The sequence below is a fragment of the Pezoporus flaviventris genome, unplaced genomic scaffold (genome assembly GCF_033815535.1).
Source record: "Pezoporus flaviventris isolate CSIRO_AGI_PZ_B2104156 unplaced genomic scaffold, CSIRO_AGI_Pfla_v1 ptg000063l, whole genome shotgun sequence".
In the NCBI taxonomy this organism is placed as follows: domain Eukaryota; kingdom Metazoa; phylum Chordata; class Aves; order Psittaciformes; family Psittacidae; genus Pezoporus; species Pezoporus flaviventris.
The window spans coordinates 5,246,739-5,265,580 of NW_026892611.1; the positions used below are offsets into that span (position 1 = coordinate 5,246,739).

General features: G+C 43.3%; 1 long non-coding RNA gene across 1 annotated transcript; it reads right to left on the reverse strand.

Moving 5' to 3' along the window:
* Positions 1 to 201: 201 nt before the first annotated feature.
* Positions 202 to 18,403, reverse strand: LOC133277751 (uncharacterized). The gene is made up of 3 exons (XR_009746319.1): positions 18,316 to 18,403; positions 11,998 to 12,231; positions 202 to 1,484 (listed from the first exon to the last, which is right to left on the reverse strand). It is a non-coding gene; the product is annotated as an uncharacterized LOC133277751 (long non-coding RNA).
* Positions 18,404 to 18,842: the final 439 nt, after the last annotated feature.

The window sequence follows — 18,842 nt, forward strand, 5'->3', positions numbered from 1 at the left end:
TTAGATTTTCAAATCTAGCAATAGAATATCCACACAATACCCTGTCACAGTCCTCTAATACTTCCATTATGGCCCAATTTAAAACAACTGCTGTTCCTAGAGCTAAAAGCAAGGACAAAAACAAATGCTAGTAAGCCATCTCCCACCTCAGCAGCAGTAAAGACCTGGGTTGCTTCACTGAATCTGAATTCTGCTCCCTTACAAAGGCCAATCATAGCACTGACATTTTCCTATGACCACACCGGAGCAGTTGCCTCCTTCAAGTCTGGATTGAAGCTCTCTTATTATTTAAGGGATGGGAAAGAATGAAATTATGTGCTAGTCAATTCTGTGCTGCATTACTGCCTTAGAGTAACACAAAATCCAGTTTCATGCTAATCATTCCCAGTCCTTGCTGTACATAGCAGGAACAGGTCCTACTGTGCCCCAAGTCTCATTCTCACCTCTGTGCTGTGCTCAGACACAGGTACCTACCTACAGCCAGAGGAGAAAGTAAATCCCCACACTATAACAGATGCTTTACAAAGGATGGCTAAATCACCTCAGGAAGAGCCCATCTTTCTTTCATGCACAGTTTGTTGAATGACTGAACTCTGGAAATGCAGAATCCAGGGACACCCTCCTTGGCAACAAGCACAGCAGAGGCAGGCACTGGGAAATCCCTATCAGCTAACTTAAAGCTTGGAACAAACAGGTTATTTCAATTAGAACAGTGGTAGATATCTGGGTTTATTTCAAAACAAGCATTGCCTCAGCTGGGTGTCTGCAACACACTGTGAGAACTCAAGTCTGTTCACTGCACAGAGTGGATATGCGAGAGGGGGGCAATGTTTGGGGAAAGAAGAGCTCTAAAGTTCAGCAGGGCTGAAGCAGAATGTCAAAAACAGCTTTGAAAGCAAGCACAGCATCTTCCAAGCCTGGTTACACAAGAGTCCAGGGACACCTGAGAAGTTACTGAGAAGTTTAGAGATGGGCAGTGAGTATTCTTATTCACAGTCAGGCAAAACCTGCCTCTTCCTCCTCTGCAGCCTGTTCTCCCTCTTCTGAGGTGCTCACAGGTGGTTCACACTTTCCTGTGCCTTTACTTCTCCACTCTCCTGTGAGCTGGCCATGGGAACAGCACCATCCAGCTCCTAGCAACAAAACAACTTGCTCTGCCTCAGTTTTCAGCATCCTCCTCCTCCTTCCCACTGCTTTGTGCTCTAGACAGGCCACACAGCCCATCACTGAGGGATGCAAACCTCTGCCTGTGCACTTCCATGGAGCAGAAGCTGTCCTTCCTCACCAGCTCCCTGATAGGGCTGTAGACAAAACACAGGGCTCCCATACAGCTGCACTGTGCTCTCTCAGCAAGGCTCTGCATTTTGAGGCTTCAGCCTTCAAGCTGAGTTTAAAACTAGACTCTCTCTATAGCTTTCTGCAAGTTGTCTTTAACTACAGGAACTTTTAAATTATGAGCCTTCCAGAGTATTCAAACTGCTCTCCTGGAAAAAACCACAACGTGATAATTCATTTTGGACAAGCAAAAGCATTCCAAAAATTATGAGCATGATTCATTTGAACATGACAATAAACAAAGGGATTTGCTTCAAAGACAGCTGGTAAAAGGAAGACACACCCAAAGGAAACAGCGGCTGCTCTGGGCTGTGCCACCAGGCTTCTTATGAGAAGGCCTGATCAACATGAGCCCTTTAAAATCCTGTTTGTCATACTGCATCAACAGTCCTTTCCTGCTCTCCTTCTGCCCTGCCTGCCCCTTGGTAGCTGTATGAACAGTGAAGAATGTTTCTTCAATGATTCATTGAATAAAGATCACAAAATTCATCAGCTACATCATTCAAGCCATTATTTGTCAACTTTTGCTGCTCACATTGCAAGAGAGAAATTGAGCTCCTAAGAACACACAAAAAGGTTGTGCCTACAAAACAGCTTTGCCAAATCTTAAGGAGACTATTATTTAGCACTGTCCATGCCCAAACAGCTCCTAGTGCTCAGAGAAAGGCCGGCACAAAAGACAAAATAGAGGTTTGCTCTCCAGCATCAAAATGGGGAAAAAAAATACATATATTTATCTTAAAGGTCGGTTCCGTCACTGAGTAGTTGCCTAGCAACATTCCCTAGCAACCCCAGTGCAGGAAAGCCACAGCCAGCACTCTCCTACAGTCAATTAGAAATGGTAATTTCCATGGGAAGATCTCACCATCCGTTCCAATTAGAAACAACAATTCTTTCCTTATCAACAACCTTTCCTATTAGAAACTTTGTGCATTTATCCCTCTCTCTGTTTTGCTCTGCCCAGTAACAACACTTTACATCAGCAGCAAGTCAACATTGACAGTATTAAGAGCAACACCTAAAAGTATAATGCAACCCATTCATCTTCATCTCAAATCAATGATGGGTTTCTTCTCTTCCACAAAAGAAGCTCAAGCTCCAGCTGGCCCTTCAGTGCTCTTCAGATGTGGAGATACTTTCAAAGGAAGGGTCCTACAATGAGCTGTAATCTGGCACCAGAAGCTGCATTGTGCTTCCCAGAGTTCACACGGCTGTAGCTGGGTAACTTCTCTTCATGTTCTGAAGCATAATGCCATTAGGGAATGTGGAACTGCACCAGTAAACTACTGCACTTCCCTGTGTCTCAGAGTCTGTAAGCAACAGCAAGGGGTAAGAATGGGTTGTATATAAAAAAGTAATTAAAGTGCTTGGTAATTTCATGTCTTTTAATGCAATGTGCTCTGAAATGAGATTTGAAAACTAAAAAGCCAGGCAAATCCTTGAGATGGGAATGATCACCTATTTAAAGCCTTTCATACTTGGAGCTGTCAATCTCGGCAGTGAAATTAAATGAAGAGAAAGAGGAAAGAAAGCAAGCCTGTGTGGGCTGGTGACTGATCAAGGTTTAAATAGTCTCATTTACTGATCTCTCCAATATACAGTAACGACAAAAAATAGATTTTCTGTTGTCAAATGACCATAATTTTCTAATCATTTACTCTCTCCAGAACCAAAAGCTATCTCCTCCTTAACTGCTTGCAAAAACTGTTATATGCTGTCAGTAGCAGTTTTCCTACTCACTCCCTCCCTCATATAAAGTGCCAGTGACATGCGGGAGATATCTCCCTCAAAGTTTGATGGAGATAAGCTGTAACATAACACTTACAGACCTCACTCAGAACCACATTTCTAATAAGCTGGAAACTCTCAAAACCTTAAAGAAGAATGATCTTACAGCTCTCTACAATACCTGAAAGAAGGGGAGCGAGGTGGCAGTCAGTCTCTTCTCCCAAGTAACAAGTGATAGGACAAGAGGAAATGGCCTCAAGTTGTGCCAGGGGACATTTAGATTTGGTATCAGGAGAAATGCCTTCACCAAAACAAGTCCCTTCAGAGTCTTAGATCCTGAAGCACTGCTCCATAAAAACAAACAGCACTGCTGACCTTCCCATGGCCTAGGATGCCTTCACTGCTGTAGTTCTCATCAGTGCAACCACTACACTGCCAGTCCTCAAAATCCTCTTTGTCAAAGGGAAAAAAGCTGAGGGTCAGAGGCAGTATGCACCATGAGAGGATGCATTAGACCACTGTTACTTTTCAAGGTTGCAGCTCCTGGAACACCAGGCAAGGGGACAGGAAGGGAGTAAGTTTGACTCATCTGTTCCCTGGCCTTGGACAGGGTCAACTGCCTCAGTACCCCATTCCCAAAAGGCATTTTGATGATGAGCTATCAGAGATGAAGACACTACTACCTCAAAAGATGAATCATTTCAGTGCCTCTAACTTGGCCATTAATAGCAAAGCTTTACCATAGTCAGAGTCCTTTGATTTCATCACTCAAGACTCTCCTAAAGAATTCCCATTAGACATCTGCCAAATTTTAGTTTCTATTCACAAGGAAATCTGTTTTTCCCAGTTTCCAAATCCTGCTGCATGCATGCAACCGGGACCTGGTTGGGCTACTGCTCAGTGGCATTTTCTGGCCATCCTCTGACAAAAGACAGCCTCAGTTACCAACACTCCCTCCACCCAGAGATGCTTTGCAGTGGCTGACACAGCTGGAAAGCATGGCAAGCGTTTGTGGCAGCATCTGACTTCAAGTTGAGAAATGACATTACAGCTCCAGCAGCATCAGCTTTATAGACACTATTAAGAGAAAGCTTATTAGTTTGTGAAGCTGATGTGGTGCATCTGGAACCCTACGGCTGACTACTGCTAGCTCCTTATTTCATAAAGCCCACAGCAAAATTAGTCAATAGCAACAGAAGGGGTAAAACCCACAACTGTGTGATTTAATGTATAGCTTGTCAAAGTTATTTGAAAGGTCTATACAGCCCTTAGCAAGGAAAAGGTTCCCCACACTTGCCTGAGAGCAATGTATCTGGTAATAAGGTAGTATAATCAAAAAGCAAACCTTCCTCCATAGCAAACACACTTTGATGCTCTGATTTACGTGACAGTATCCTGCATCAACTAGAGCTGGGAGATGGATCTGCCTACACCTCTCCTTTAAAGTGAGCACAGTAAAAATATCAGAAGAGCACTGAGTCTCCAGAGCTAGCTGCGGAGAGGAAAAATATAACAACAAAGCAGGTTCAGTTCTGCAACAGCAGAAACTTCAACACACCGAGTGTGAAAGATGCAAATAGAAGGGTCAGAAAACAAGTACTGCCATTCCTGGGTGAACATGGGAAGAGGGAAGTAGCGATAAATAAAGGGGGTCCTCTCTCTTTATCACCTTCTCAGCCTCTCCAACAGTCAGTGCTCCCTACTCCAAGGCTGGGCTGCAGGTCTGCTCCCCATTCCTCTTGCTGTCCCCTGGTGCTACTCATGGGGTTCTGCCATGAACCTCAATCTGTCCCAGCTGAGCTTGGTGGCTCTCCATGGAGGAAACAGCCCCCCAGGTACAGGAACAATCCAGGTTGAACAGAGCAGAGGGGTGCCTTGCTTTCTTTCACCTAAGCACAGCTTTTAGAACTAAAGGAAACCATTAAGAGAGAACAAGTAAACCACATCCCCCAGCCAGAACCACCACCACTTCCTCAACAAGCTGTCTGAGGGGAGACAGAGATGAGATCTTAGGCAGAAGTTCTTCCCTGTGAGGGTGCTGAGGCGCTGGCACAGGGTGCCCAGAGAAGCTGTGGCTGCCCCATCCCTGGCAGTGTTCAAGGCCAGGTTGGACACAGGGGCTTGGAGCAAGCTGCTCTAGTGGAAGGTGTCCCTGCCCATGGCTAGGGGGCGGAACTGGATGAGCTTTAATGTCTCTTCCAATCCATACCAGTCTGTGATTCTATGATACAGCTCCACCTTGACAGAAGTTAAGCGTAGTTATGTAGTTACTCTTTCCATGCCACGATTTTGGATTATGTAAATTCTGTAAATTCACAGGGAACAATTTATAGCCTTTTACTGAAACTGTGCTACTGAAACCCTGTTTGCTCATCCCTCAAAAGGCCACAGAAGACTTTCACAAAAGAAATGAAAAGGTAAGATCTGAAAGGCAATTTCAGAATTTAAATGAGAAAGTGGTGATTATGCCTTCAGCCCTTCACAACAGACAGAAGGGCTTTGTTATAAAGTTAGGTTAGAACCAGCCCCATTCACCTATCAGGAAAAAAATGGAAAAGAGGAAAACCAAAACAACTTCTCTGCATGAAAACCACAGTCATGTCAAGAGCGAGGCCACCCTCCTTCACAGGGAGGGCAACTGGAAAGCTCCATTTAATCCTGAGAATTCTCAAAACACCCAGAAAAGATCCTAGCAAGATGTATTGGCCATGTGTGTGCGTCCCAAATTCCTTCATGTTCTTCAGCCATAGTGAGTACCAAGTGCTCCTCTCCTCAGCAGAGTGAGCTGCTCTACAGTGACCCTGCTGCAGTCCAGTTTTATCCACGCTTGTTTGACATGGATGAACTGGAACCAAGAAGACAGGATGGCTGGAGGGAAAACAAGACAGAGTCAGAGGATGGTCCCCAAGAATACAGGCCAAGTGGAGCAGTGAGGTCCCTCCCAGCACCCAGCCTTCAGCCCAACCTGCAGGGTCCAAAAGTCCCCATGGTACAAGCCACCATAACTCCTTGAAGAGAAACAACTCTATTGTGTATTGCTTTTTAGGTCCTAAGCAAGAGGAATCCTCCCTGTGCCCAAAAAGGAAAAAACAAAAGTATAGAATAAAATGCAAGTTCAAAGGCTGCCTTTGTTACAAAGAGAAAAAAAGTGTGTGAAGAATATTGGGGGCAATTATAAAATAAGCTCAGGTCACTGACAGTATTTGACAGCCTCTGGGTAAAATCACAGGCTCTCCCGAGACATCCATCCTGAGCATCACGTCCAGCCCCATTTTAAGTTCTCCTTTTACTGAGAAACCCAAGTGCCTAAATGGTTATTTATGGAATACTAATAGCCACAGTTTGCAATTGAAATGAAGATTCACTGCAGCAGAAACCACGCAGACAACCCATTTTGTAAGTCAGAGGGTAGAGAGAGGATGTAAGATGCTAAATGTGAAGTATAATAGCAGTGGCAAAAACACCCCAATGCTTTATTTGCGTACACTGCCACTGTGAAAAGCAACTTTACCTCACAGACAAGCCACAAACTCCCACCTAAGCTGACTAAAGCTTCTGCATTCAACACAAGGTAAGTCACTGGCCAGATCCTTACTAAGAACTGAAATACAGTACCATCACCAGTGGGTCAAAGGAAAGGTGGAAGGGGGTAAAATGCACAGGAACTTCATTGTCATCCTTTTATTCTTTCTTATTTTTTTCAATTAAAATGGACTGATCAAAGCCAAGTCTCCAATACTTCCACAAGACTTGCAATTTAACCCAAGAATGCAATGGGCAGAGGGTGGGTGGAATCTGTCCTTCTGTGGATCAAAAGATTGCTGTTTCTAAACCCAGTTGTTTTGTTTAAGAGGACTGCACATTTGTCAAATCTTCTCTTGCCAAAAAAACCACAAGCTCTCCACAGAGAACAGTCTCACACAACGCTACATAGAGAAAGTTAGAGAAAAGAAAGAAAATAGAGTCAAAAAAAGAGACTTGCTTTCTTTAGCTATTGCCTGCTCATAAGCAAGTATTTTCAGCAGATGCTACTTCTGTGTCCTCCTGAGAAAGAAGGAAAAGTTCAGGACTGCAGAGGGGGAAATCCAAATGCACTTGCTACTGATTCTCTGAATCTTCAGTAGCTTGGCACTAAATGCATAGAGCTGCAATTGCCTGTGTTCCAAACTGTATGAGAATTTAATTTATGAGTGGAGTGGCCCCCTATCTCTCTCACTTGCCCTGTCCATTCTTTGTATCATAGAATGATTTGAGTTGGAAGGGACCTTAAAGTGCCAGTTCCAACTCCCTGGAACAGGCACACCTTCCACTAGAGCAGGTTGCTCCAAGCCCCGTCCAACCTGGCCTTGAGCACTGCCAGGGATGGGGCAGCCACAGCTCCTCTGGGCAACCTGTGCCAGCACCTCAGCACCCTGACAGGGAAGAGCTTCTTCCTATTATCTAGTCTCAGTTTCTCTTCTGTCAGTTTAAAACCAACCCCCTTGTCCTATTACTACATGCCCTTATAAAGCACAAAAAAGGAAAGCAGTGAGTAGAGACCTGCCAAGATCAAGTGGAGCAATTGCTCCAACTCCCTTTTGCTCCACTTCCCTTCTTCAGGCAGTTTACCTTGGCACAAACTTCATTACAAGAACACCATGTGTCAGATGAGCAGACACGTCGGGTATGGGTGGATTCCCAGGCCTGTGTCACACAGCCACACATGCCACTCTTTCAGCAAGGCAGGGAGCAAACAGGAGCTTGGCCCATCACTCCCATTCTCCCAGGGAGGCTAGAGGGAGTAAAATCTAGGGCTCAGATTCAGCAACTGCCAATTTACACATTTTTCCTCAGAGAAAGGAGAACAACTGAAGAGATTTTGGAGAGAACATTTTTTTTGCCTTCTCTGATTGCAGCCTTATTACCTGCCAGGGTTCACTCTGCTTCAGTTGGTATCCTTCCAGAGATGAGTCGTGAGCAGAAGGTAAGGCTAAAGGAAGTTGAAGTCCCCTTTGAAATTTTACAACATTGAAATGCAAAATCATCCATAGGGATACGGATCACCTGGAACAGTGGCAAAGATCTAAGGTATTTGGCAAGGCTGAAGTAGCAGGCACAGCTGAAAAGATGAAAAGCATTTGGGAGGTGACACAGCAGCATACTGATGGCTGCATGAAAAGAACCACTACTCTAAAAGGCACAGAGAAACCAGATCTCCAAACAGCAAATCTCAAGATGGTCAAGTGTACCTATACCTGTACAAGACTCAGGTTTCAAGCCACATGCAAGGGCTGTAGGAAAACAGTCTGTTCAGACAGCCTTACAGTGCAAAGGACCAGGTCTGACCCAAGTGCTTAACAGTGCACCATTTATACTGTTTCCACACCAGTCTGCAGTGGAAGATGGTAGAGGAGACCCACACTCCACTGGTCAGAGCATCCTGCACCACCAGGACCCATTCCTGAGTGGAATGCAATTGCTTGGAATATCATTCCTACCCCCCACCCCCCAAAAAAGAGAAAAAGCCTCTTTGCAGCCTTATTACCTCTGACGATTGAGCCGCTGCCTGTAGCACCCTTTCCTCCTGAGGACAGCAGGACTGCTCAGCCAGAGCCTCCAGCAGCAGTGGAGGTGGCTACAGGCAGGGACTTTGCCAAGTGTTATGCAAAACTTTTCACAGGCATTGGATCACATGAATATATGCTTAAAGCAAGGCAAGAGTTGAACTGTGATGAACTGACAAATGGTCTTGAGCAACAGACAAAAGCAGAGCAGGTACATGGCTGTATGTCAGATGAAAATGGCTTCTTGTGACAACTATTCATCCGCCCTACTTTGGATGTGGTAAACATGCTGAAGGTAACTGCAAACCCCTAAGCACCAATGCAACAGCCTTGTGTACTTCAGACACCAAAAGCTTCATTTAAGATCACAGGGCACCTTATCTGTAGCTCTTGCTCTTGTGCAATTACTACAGTATCCATATGCAGAGAAAAATGGAGCATCAGTGACTGTAATGAACATATTTCTTGCCTAAACTACCTCCTTGGAACACCTCAAGAGTAGCTTAAAGCACAGGTCAAAAAGTCCAAGTAGTTATTGCACTGAAGGGATAAGACTTGAAAGGCTCCAAGGATGAGAAATGCCAACTACTGCCAATACCACAAACTGATCTTAAAACAGATACCATGACAAAGAGAACAGGATGGGCACAGTCTTCAAAGGACAGTCATTTTTCATTGCCTATCAGCAATGGTTCAGTTCTAGCACAAGGTCTCCCTATGTGCTATAATTATACTTTCAGATGTGCTCACAGGCAAGTATTTCCCAAAACTAGTTTCCATTTGAGTGGAAGTGACTGAATCTGACACGTATGCTGCAAGTCAGACACACCACTGGATGGAAACAGCCTGGCCATGCTTGGGGGAGGCAAGAACTAGACAATCCTGAAGGTCCCTTCCAACCCAAACCATTCTGTGATCTATGATCTTCTAAATCAAATAGATTAACAGCATAAAATCATACACTTGTGTGCACACCCTCAAATAGTTCTTTCAGCGTCACCCTTGAGGCAAAGCCACAATCCAGCGGCAAACACTTGACAAATTAGAGCGCTCAAGTAGCCCAGATAGAAAACAATCCTTCAAGTTCACAACTCATGCTGTATTTCTGACAAAGCAGCAGCAGACAGGGCTGGGGACAAGCCCAGCAAGCACACACACAGCACACCCATGGGGATCACAGGTTAGTCCATTAGTAAACACTGAGGAGCTCTGCACCATTGCAGGGAAAGCAGATGATGAAGGACCAGAACACCCAGCCCAGCACACTTCATTCTGCTGAAAAGAAATAGCCACAAAGAGCCGCTATTCTTGCCAAGACATCCAGCAGATCAGTAGATCCTTTAAAAACAAAAGGACTGTTAAATGTTCCTTCACCACCCTTCTGGCTGCAGGAACAACATAATCGCCACCTGCTTCCTAAACAACCCAAGTTGTACAGACCAATTTGTACAGAGGATCCAGCAAGTGACAGTACGTATCTTTAACCCTGGTGCTTGCATGAAAGTTCAGTGGTTCCATGCAAGTCATCCCTAACCCACCATGCTTGCACAACAAATGCTTGTTTTACACTGTAGTGCTCTCTTCCTATAGCTCCTTCACTACCCTGCTCCCTCCTCACTGCCAGACCTTGCAACACTTGGCACGCCCTGACTTTTTTGGCTGTCTTTGAAGCTCAGCATTTCACTAATTCATTTCCATGCTTTTTTTGTTCTAAGAATTCCTTTGTGAAGTCTGCTCAGTCTTGGGAACCAACGCTGTGCTAGTGTGTGCCTTTTATAACCAGGAGCTCAAGCATGAAATGGGAGAAAGCCTGAGCATATGTATACTCACACAGTAACATCAATGAGTTGGAGAACAGAGCTCGCATGAGAGATGGGTAACAGTTTCCTGGCCTAGAAGGTGCTTTCCATTTAGGAAGATGAAAATTGATTTCTCCATTCTGGTTCAATTAATTACTATAGCCAGAACCATGTGATCAAGCAGAGTAGATGCTTTAGACCAACAGATTTTCTGCCAGTACTTTCAGCAGTAAGTGGGGCTGAAGGCTGCCACTTACAGCAGTGCTGAGCCATAGCCAGGCTGGCTTTCACTGTGCTCCATCATCCCTAGAGCCTACATTTTCCTTCATCTTCAAGGATCTCAGACACAACTTTCCTTCCCATCTTACCAGCACACCAGACTTCAAGACAACTGACAGCCGTGCTTGGTGCCACCGTCTCTTGGGGCTCCCTCCCAACTCCTGTGTTAAAACCCAAATCCACACAGCTTTTCAGGTAGGATATCTTTGGATAGCTTTTCTTATGCACTGTCACCACTACGCAATTTCTCCAGAGCAGCAACTCCTCTCGTCCATTCGCTTCTGTGGTTCAGACAGTGGTTTTGCAGATGGGTGATATAACCTCACGAACAAGTCAAGCCAGCTTGCGACTCAGTTCAATCAAACATGACGATAATAATCTGCACCTATCCTCCATGGATGCTGTAACAAAGCTTCCAACTCTTTGAGCTACAAACCACACTCTGGTTCCCTGCCTTTAAATTATGAGGCCAGGCTGGATGAAGCCTTGGGTGATATGGTTTAGTGTGAGGTGTCCCTGCCCATGCAGGGGGGTTGGAACTTGATGATCTTAAGGTCCTTTCCAACCCTAACTATTCTATGATTCTATGATATGTGCAAGTTCTGCTACAAGGAACAGATCCAAGATTCTCAAAGCTGAGTATTCTACCAATTTGAATTGGGACTAGTTGAGTTAAATTGATTTTTTTTAATGCACTTATCTTCTACAGGGACTTTTTCCCCCCCTTAAATGCTGATTTGCTGAAACTGTGCCTATCCAATACTCATTACTGAATTGCATGGAAAGCTGCCAAAAGCAGCAATGCCTTCTGGACTAAACATGGGATTTATTACTGAGAAACCACAGCACAGGGTAAAAATCCATCACAAACTTATTGATTTAAACTGATTGTAAGTAATCGCACCCAATTTATAAGTGAAACATACTGCCATCTAATTTAGAGTCAGTGAATTGAGCACTACTACTCCGAATTCTGTTTAAAAGCAAACTCTAACTGATATCCAAATAGAAATAATTGAAGCTTTCAGAAAACATGAATAAAATATTTCTTTATTTCTGTTTATTATGTATTGATAGGTCATTTTTACCTATTTAAAAATAGATAGTAATTATAGTATTATACTTCAGCAGGAATTTATATGAGAGCCTTGGACAAGTACTGTGCCTACAGCATGGAGAAGAGAATTTGACGCATGGGATGCAGTTTAAATGACTTCAACTCACTCTTAATATAGAAACGTCAAACTTTACCTACTTTCCACCCAAAACATGATGAAATAAAGTCATATATTTTACTAAAACATGTATCTCACCTCCAGAGGAAGCATCTTAGGATGAAAATTGTATTGTATGGTACAAGTTATCACTGCAGCACCACATCTTCCCTCCAAGATCCCATTCAGTAAATTGTTCTTGTCAGTCTCTTTTGCTACGCCTCATAACTGGATCCCAATTCTCAGCAGCATTACTCAGTCTATAGCCAATTTTATTTCTAAATAAATGGTTGAAGATACTTGCTGTTCTTCTAAACTGTCAGTGTGCAAACACTGCCAGGAAAAAACAACATGATGGCTCAGAATCCTCTCTCACATTCAGAAATTTGGCTATTAATATTTAAATATGTAAGAACATACTACTTTTTATTAATAGAATCACTTCTAGCAAGAGCACAGTGTGCCACCACTTCCAGTATTCAACTGGCTTCATGGCTTTTGAAGACCAGAAACTCCTGGAAACTCCTTCTCAGGTCATATTAAAAGACTAACATGTAACTTCGCAACAGGAGCACTTGCGCCAGATCACAACATGATCAACTTAATAGGTCCACCAGACACATTTCAATTGTTCTTCCCACTGCAGTTTGGGTTCAGACATTTCATCAGCTGCCTGTTTGCAGGAAGGTGCATTTCAAGTCTTGTGTGAAGATAAAACCATAAATAAGGTGTTCAGATGGCCTTCTGACACTATGAAAATGTTAATGCTCTAACATATGTTGCACTCAGGAGTTTTAACCTCACCCTGCACCGAGTGGCACCATTGTCCATAATTAGCATCACTGCAACTCAATAAAGTCCATTTGCAGAGTGCACTGCAGGACTGGGCCCTCAGGAATTGGTTATGTTCCTGTAGCTGATTATATTGCTGCATACCTTCAAGAAGTCAACAGCTCTGTACCCAAACCATGATGTACTCCTGTTTACCTAGTTGGTACTAGCCATATGCTAGCTGTTAGTTTTGTACAACTAAACATTTCCATTTATATAAACTTCCCCATTTTTATCATAATGTGGCTCTTGACACCAATCCCATGATTCAACACTGCAAAAACCTCTGCTTTTCTGCTGCTCCAAGATGAAGGAATACTCAACTGTCATGGCCAGTGCTAAATGATACCAGAGGATGTCCATGCCCCTTAGGTACTTGCCAAGCATGACTGAAATTCTAGAGAAGCTACTGTGAGAAGCAAAACCTAATTGATCTCTCAGTTTTTCAGGACAAAGCTATTCACTACAAAGCAATGCCATTTATCAGAGACTTCTCTGTCTAGTGAATAATAGACTTTAGAACACTGGGATTAAAATGTCCAATGCACAACTGTCTCCATAGAGATTATGTAGCTTCCATTTCTTCTCCTACAGGAGGTAGGACACTGGCCAGGCGCTGAACAGGGAAAGCACAGACCCCACAGACAGAGTCTTCAGAGAGATTTGGAGGCCATGACTCCCCACCAGCACAAGCAAAAGACAACAAAACACCACAAGATACTTCATGTCCTGAGTTGCGGTTTTAGCCTCAGGAGTATTTTATTTAAGGAATGAACTAAAATTTAAGTCAATGTAATGCCAAACAGCACCAAAAAGTCCCCTCACAATCACATCTTCTTTTGGTATCCCTGTGACAGCATCCACACCCCCCTCATGTTTACATCCTGTTACTTTCTGCGGCTGTCCTCTCCTTACTTACCCTACAGCTCTGTACCTCAGCAAAGTGAAATGTTGATATTGAACATGAAAGAGAACCTCATCTGTGTGATGAGAGTAGTGAGCTGGCATAGAGCTGTCAAACAGCGGAAGTGTCTTACAGCTGCCATGGTATAATGAAAATGTTCTTTAAAACTCTGAGACAACTACAGAGCGAGACAGAAAATGAATCTGCCTGCACCCGAGGCTGTACTCTGTGTGTGTGCACAGAGTAGCATCTGCTCTGGACTGTACAGGCAGTTTGAGTTAGGGCAAGCCCTATTTCCAAACTGCTGACTCAACAGCAAAAAGGGGCAGGCAGAGCATTTTGTTTCCCATTTCCCCTGTGCCAAAATAAGTCATTATTGCAGTACTGTTTTGGAGAAGATGGGAGAATTGCCAGGATCCCAAGAATAAATCCCTCTTTGCAAAGGATCCGCTTTGGACACCCTCTCCCCTCCACAGTGCACAAGGCTTCTGCTGGAGCAGGATGGATGGAGCCTCACCCATGTTCACAGCCACACAAATTGAAGCAAAGGCAGGTGAGGTAGGAGGAAGCCTCAGCTCACTTGAGGAGAAGCTGTGAAAGTCACTGTCCAGCCCAGGGCATAATTTCTGGCTTTTATAGAATGCAGTCCACATACTGAATGTGCTTTTCCAGGAAGCAAAATAAAGATACACATGAAGCTTAAAACTGCAGAGTCCATGTATACGTGAACTTGCACATCAGACTGTTAAAAGACTTTCTTTACAGAGAGGACCAACACTATTTTGCCACAATTTGTGGAAAGCAGCTGCTAATTTCAGTGAATCTGACTCTGCTGCATTGCAAATGCTTCTTGACTCTAAGAAAGCTTAAGATTTATATGCTTCAGGCACTTAGGCAGAGATTTCCACAGGTCACCAGGGAATCTGGATGTAGAGCTCTTGCCAGAAGTTTGAAATTGAAGAGTAAGCACAGGCAAGCAAATATTTGAGGTATTTAACCTCCCCAAAAGGTACCAAGCTAAGCACCCAAGTGACTAACCACGTGCAGAAACACAAGCCTCGGATTTTGGGAAGTCATTTATATAGCATCAAGAAGCTGTTAAGAGATGTGGGAGCATTATCCAACACCTTTCCCTCAGACTTCAGTGCTTCTGAAGTCAGCAAAGGCACTGTGGGCACAGAGCATGATCAGCTTCAGGGCTTTTCATCACTGTTGTGATTTTATATGAAGTCAAAAAGCAGGAGGGGCATTTAGTAAGGCTGGTTTGAGGCCACAGAAAATACGAGATTACAGTTAAGAGGGAAAGATTGGTATGACCAAATCAATACTATACAATAAATTCACTAAGTGTGTTGTTAATCCCATTAGCTGAGTGGAGTAAGGTGAATGTGATGGGTACTAGGGAAACGGAAGATTGAGAGAGGCTAAAATTAAACATACCCAAGTGAAAGGGGCAATGAAAACTGTATTCTAAACCTTCTAAATTCTGAGATTTAGAGGACTATGTGCAGTTTGAAACCTTCACCTGAGAACAGATGTTGCATTGGCAGTTTGGGAGCTTGTATCACAAGAGAGACAGTGAACAGGGATGAAAGTGCGTGTTTTTCCACAAGTAAAAACACAGTAATGGCAAAATTCCACAGAGGAAGCTTATTAAACTATTTGCTAAAGACACTGCACTGTATCTTCAGAGAATTATACACTGAAAAGTAAGAAAACCATCATCGTAAAGACTGCTTGCAGGAGCTTACTAACTTGTACCACATCCCACATGCCCTCAGTGACTACTCAAACCTAGTGAAGAACTCTGAAAATGGAGAGGAGGTGGCAGCCAGACTAAGAAAAGAACTGCAGCCCTGGAGGAACAGGTATTTTAGGCACTCGCCAACATTTAAAGCAGAGAACTAAGCCAACATTGAGTCCGCGGGTATTTGTTTGCACTGCGCCATCAGTCAGTGGCCATTACATGCACAAGAGGAACAGGAAAGCAGCCTGCTAAGCATTAATTTCAACTAGGCACTCCAGTAAAAAGAAAACTTCTCTCCCTGTATGTTTAGAAGAAGCTAATGAAGACTGACTTCCACATTTATTTACATTTTCTCAGCACCAAGCTTTTCAGCTTTTAAGTTCTGTGTGCAACTTGAAAGCAAGGCAGAAACCAAACTGTTTGGAAGAGCACCATCTCTTTAGAGGATTAGGAATTAAGTTAACTGCACATTAGAGATAAAACAGTGGAGTGCTTGTCTTTATTCTTAATAATAAATCATAAGGCATTGAGCTACACAGCACGATTAACTTCTTTCAACTTCTCACTATTAGTGCTGAGCCAGCAACATGTACGTCTCAGAGAAACATTAAAAAAACAGAGTGATTAAGTTAAAATTAAGTGAATTTAGGGCAGGCAAAAAATTGTTACATTGCAACCTGGAAGAGAAGTTTTTTGTTCTTGTCAAGGGCAGCTTGAGCACAAATAGCATTAGAATGAGTTCCTCAAACCAAAAGTCATTCACAGTTTGAAGTGACCAGCTTTACATGTTATTCTGCATCCCTCTTCTCCTTCTTAACTCATGGTCCATCTAGCTATTCATTCTCTAGTCATCTCTACCAAGCTGCTGATAAGGATGAACTTGTGAAACCACAGCTGAGCTCCTCCTTTACCAGCTCCATGCAGTCTTGAACTTCACTTTTCTTTGACTGGGCTCCCCATTTATGAAATTCTTCTTATAAACATGACAAAACCACAAACCAAACCAAAAAATCCCAAACAAACAAAATCCATTCAAGTCTGTGAGACACAGAGCCATTAAACAACCAGGGCCACTTTATCATTAGACAATCAGTCCAACACATACTACCAGACAGCAACAAAACCAAAAACTTATCAAGACTCCTGGGAATAGAAACGCTCTCCACAAGATGCACAGTTTTCTAAAGACTTTAAGTCTTTAGCTATTCTCTATGGCTCAAAGAGGTACTAAGTTTATTCACCTGTACCCTGATCTAAGATAACTGAGGAAAGAGAAGGAACAGAACAAACATCCCAACCCTAATCTTCCTCCAAGTTTTAGCTGTAGCCTATAAGCAAACACCAGCATACCTTCTCCTATATTATCACCTTCACCTGTGGGAGAAGCTCACCTGAAAGGTAGGCAAAGTTATTGGTTTGAGCAGCCATCAATTTCCACCTTAAAGTGCTTCTTTACTGCCTGGAAAAGCTGGGCAACACTTAAACCCACTGAAAAAGCTTTGGCACCAAAGCCCATCCTGTTCAGGCAAAGCTGTATCCTCGTCTTTGCACAGTCCTGGTTGTTTCATACCCAGTTAGTGAGCCACCTTTTCCTGCGTTACACAGAATCCAGCACAGGGGCCTCAGATCCAAGACTAGGCAAATCTAAACAAAGAACAGCTTCATAGGGAACAGCTGAAATCATCACGGCATGACATGCAGGAGCTGCTTGGAGGTGAAGCACCCTCCTGGTACAGAAGTTCCCCTTTAGATCCTATTTCTGCAGTTGTGTGAAGTCCTAAGCAAAGTGTCAAAGCCCTTTCATCTAGATATAATGATGTGACAATGGTGGAAGACATGCCTTAGCCAAGCATGCAAGGCTCATTGAGTATCTGGAGCTTTGTGGTGGCCTTTAGCCATTACAATTCAGCTGCAAACAGAGTGCAGTACCATATGCATACGCAGTATGCCAGGCTGTGCTCTGAGGTGTTTGCCACCTAACCACACAAGGCAGAATTAGAACCGCTGAAAATTTTCCAGGAAAATACTGGAAAAAAGCAATAAACCAAAACAAAAATGCATCCTGGAAATGTACTAGCTTCCAACAACAGAAGTAAGTTTCCCCATACACTTCGCTAGGAGGCTGCAGGGATTTCACAACACCACAGGCAAAACAAACATGTAAATTACCTGAAAGGGGCTTTTGGTTTAACTGCAGGATCAGCAGCCTCAGGAAACTTGTGTCTCCTTACGTTGACAGAGCTTTGAAATTTGTGATCTGTGAACCCCATAGGGAAAATATGAGAACTGAGTCTTTGGTCAGATTTCATAGGCAAAGATTTTCATTAGTAACTGGTTTTGGGTCCTCTGAACTGGTATGTACCAGTAATATGGGGAACCTGAAAGTCTGGTTACTGCAAAGTCCCAGTTCTTGAACCAGCAGTCCTGAGAAGCTTGGCTTGCTCTGGAATAAGCACAGCAATTCACAGAGAGGTGATATCTGCTTCCTGAAGCCAGTATGGTCCCAGCTCTCCGTTTGCTCTGCTGGCATACAACCTCAGGATGTGGCTGTGCTTGGGCTTTAGAAACCATTACTTCATTTTGGGTAGAACATTTCAAAATAACATTTCCTGTTTTGTCTTTTAAAGTTATCTGGAGAATTTCGCTCTCCACACAGAAGAGTGACTTTTTTTGTTCATTGTTTTCATAGATCCTGTAGATGGAGACAGGATACAATGTACAATATACACGGAGAGGTTTGGGAAATCAGGTTCATTTTGATATTGGGTAAACCTGTGAGTCTCCTGCTGAGCTGAAAAAACAATACAGAGCTCCACAATCAAAGACTGGTGCCATTGCCAGCAAGCCTGTTCCCCTTGTATTCATGCTTTACCAAGAGAATCAAAATAAGCAATTGCCACAACTTTTCCCATAACTCTCATCATTTTTTTCATACCTGTGGCAAATTCAGGAACCCCTGGGATTTCTCTGATACTCAGCAGCAAAAGAGTTTATTATTATCTTCAACAGGTCTTCAGATACCTACAGGAAGAAAGGATTCACAAGTATCATCAGCCTCTGTCTTTGCACCACTAGCAGGTTCAGAATTTCGCATAAAAAAATTTTACCTTGGAACTAAGTGTTCTATTATGTACAAATCATTCCCATTTCATCTCCTTTTAGGCCTCCCGTTGAACTCATTATACAATCTTCTGTCCCTTCCTCAAAGCATAAATACTCTCATAAAAGATCCTCTCCTAGTGTTTTTACAATCATCAGATATTTTTACAGGCTACTAACTCCATATTTGCCAATACATAAGCCATTCATCAGAACTTCCTGAAGACAGGAGAAAAGGTAACAGCAAACCAATCTTCCTGCATAAAAGCCAAAACTCAAATCTAGTATTCTAGATAAAAGAAAATCCTACAATTTTACACTTAACCATCACATTTTGCCTTTTGTCCCCCCCAGTACAGGTAA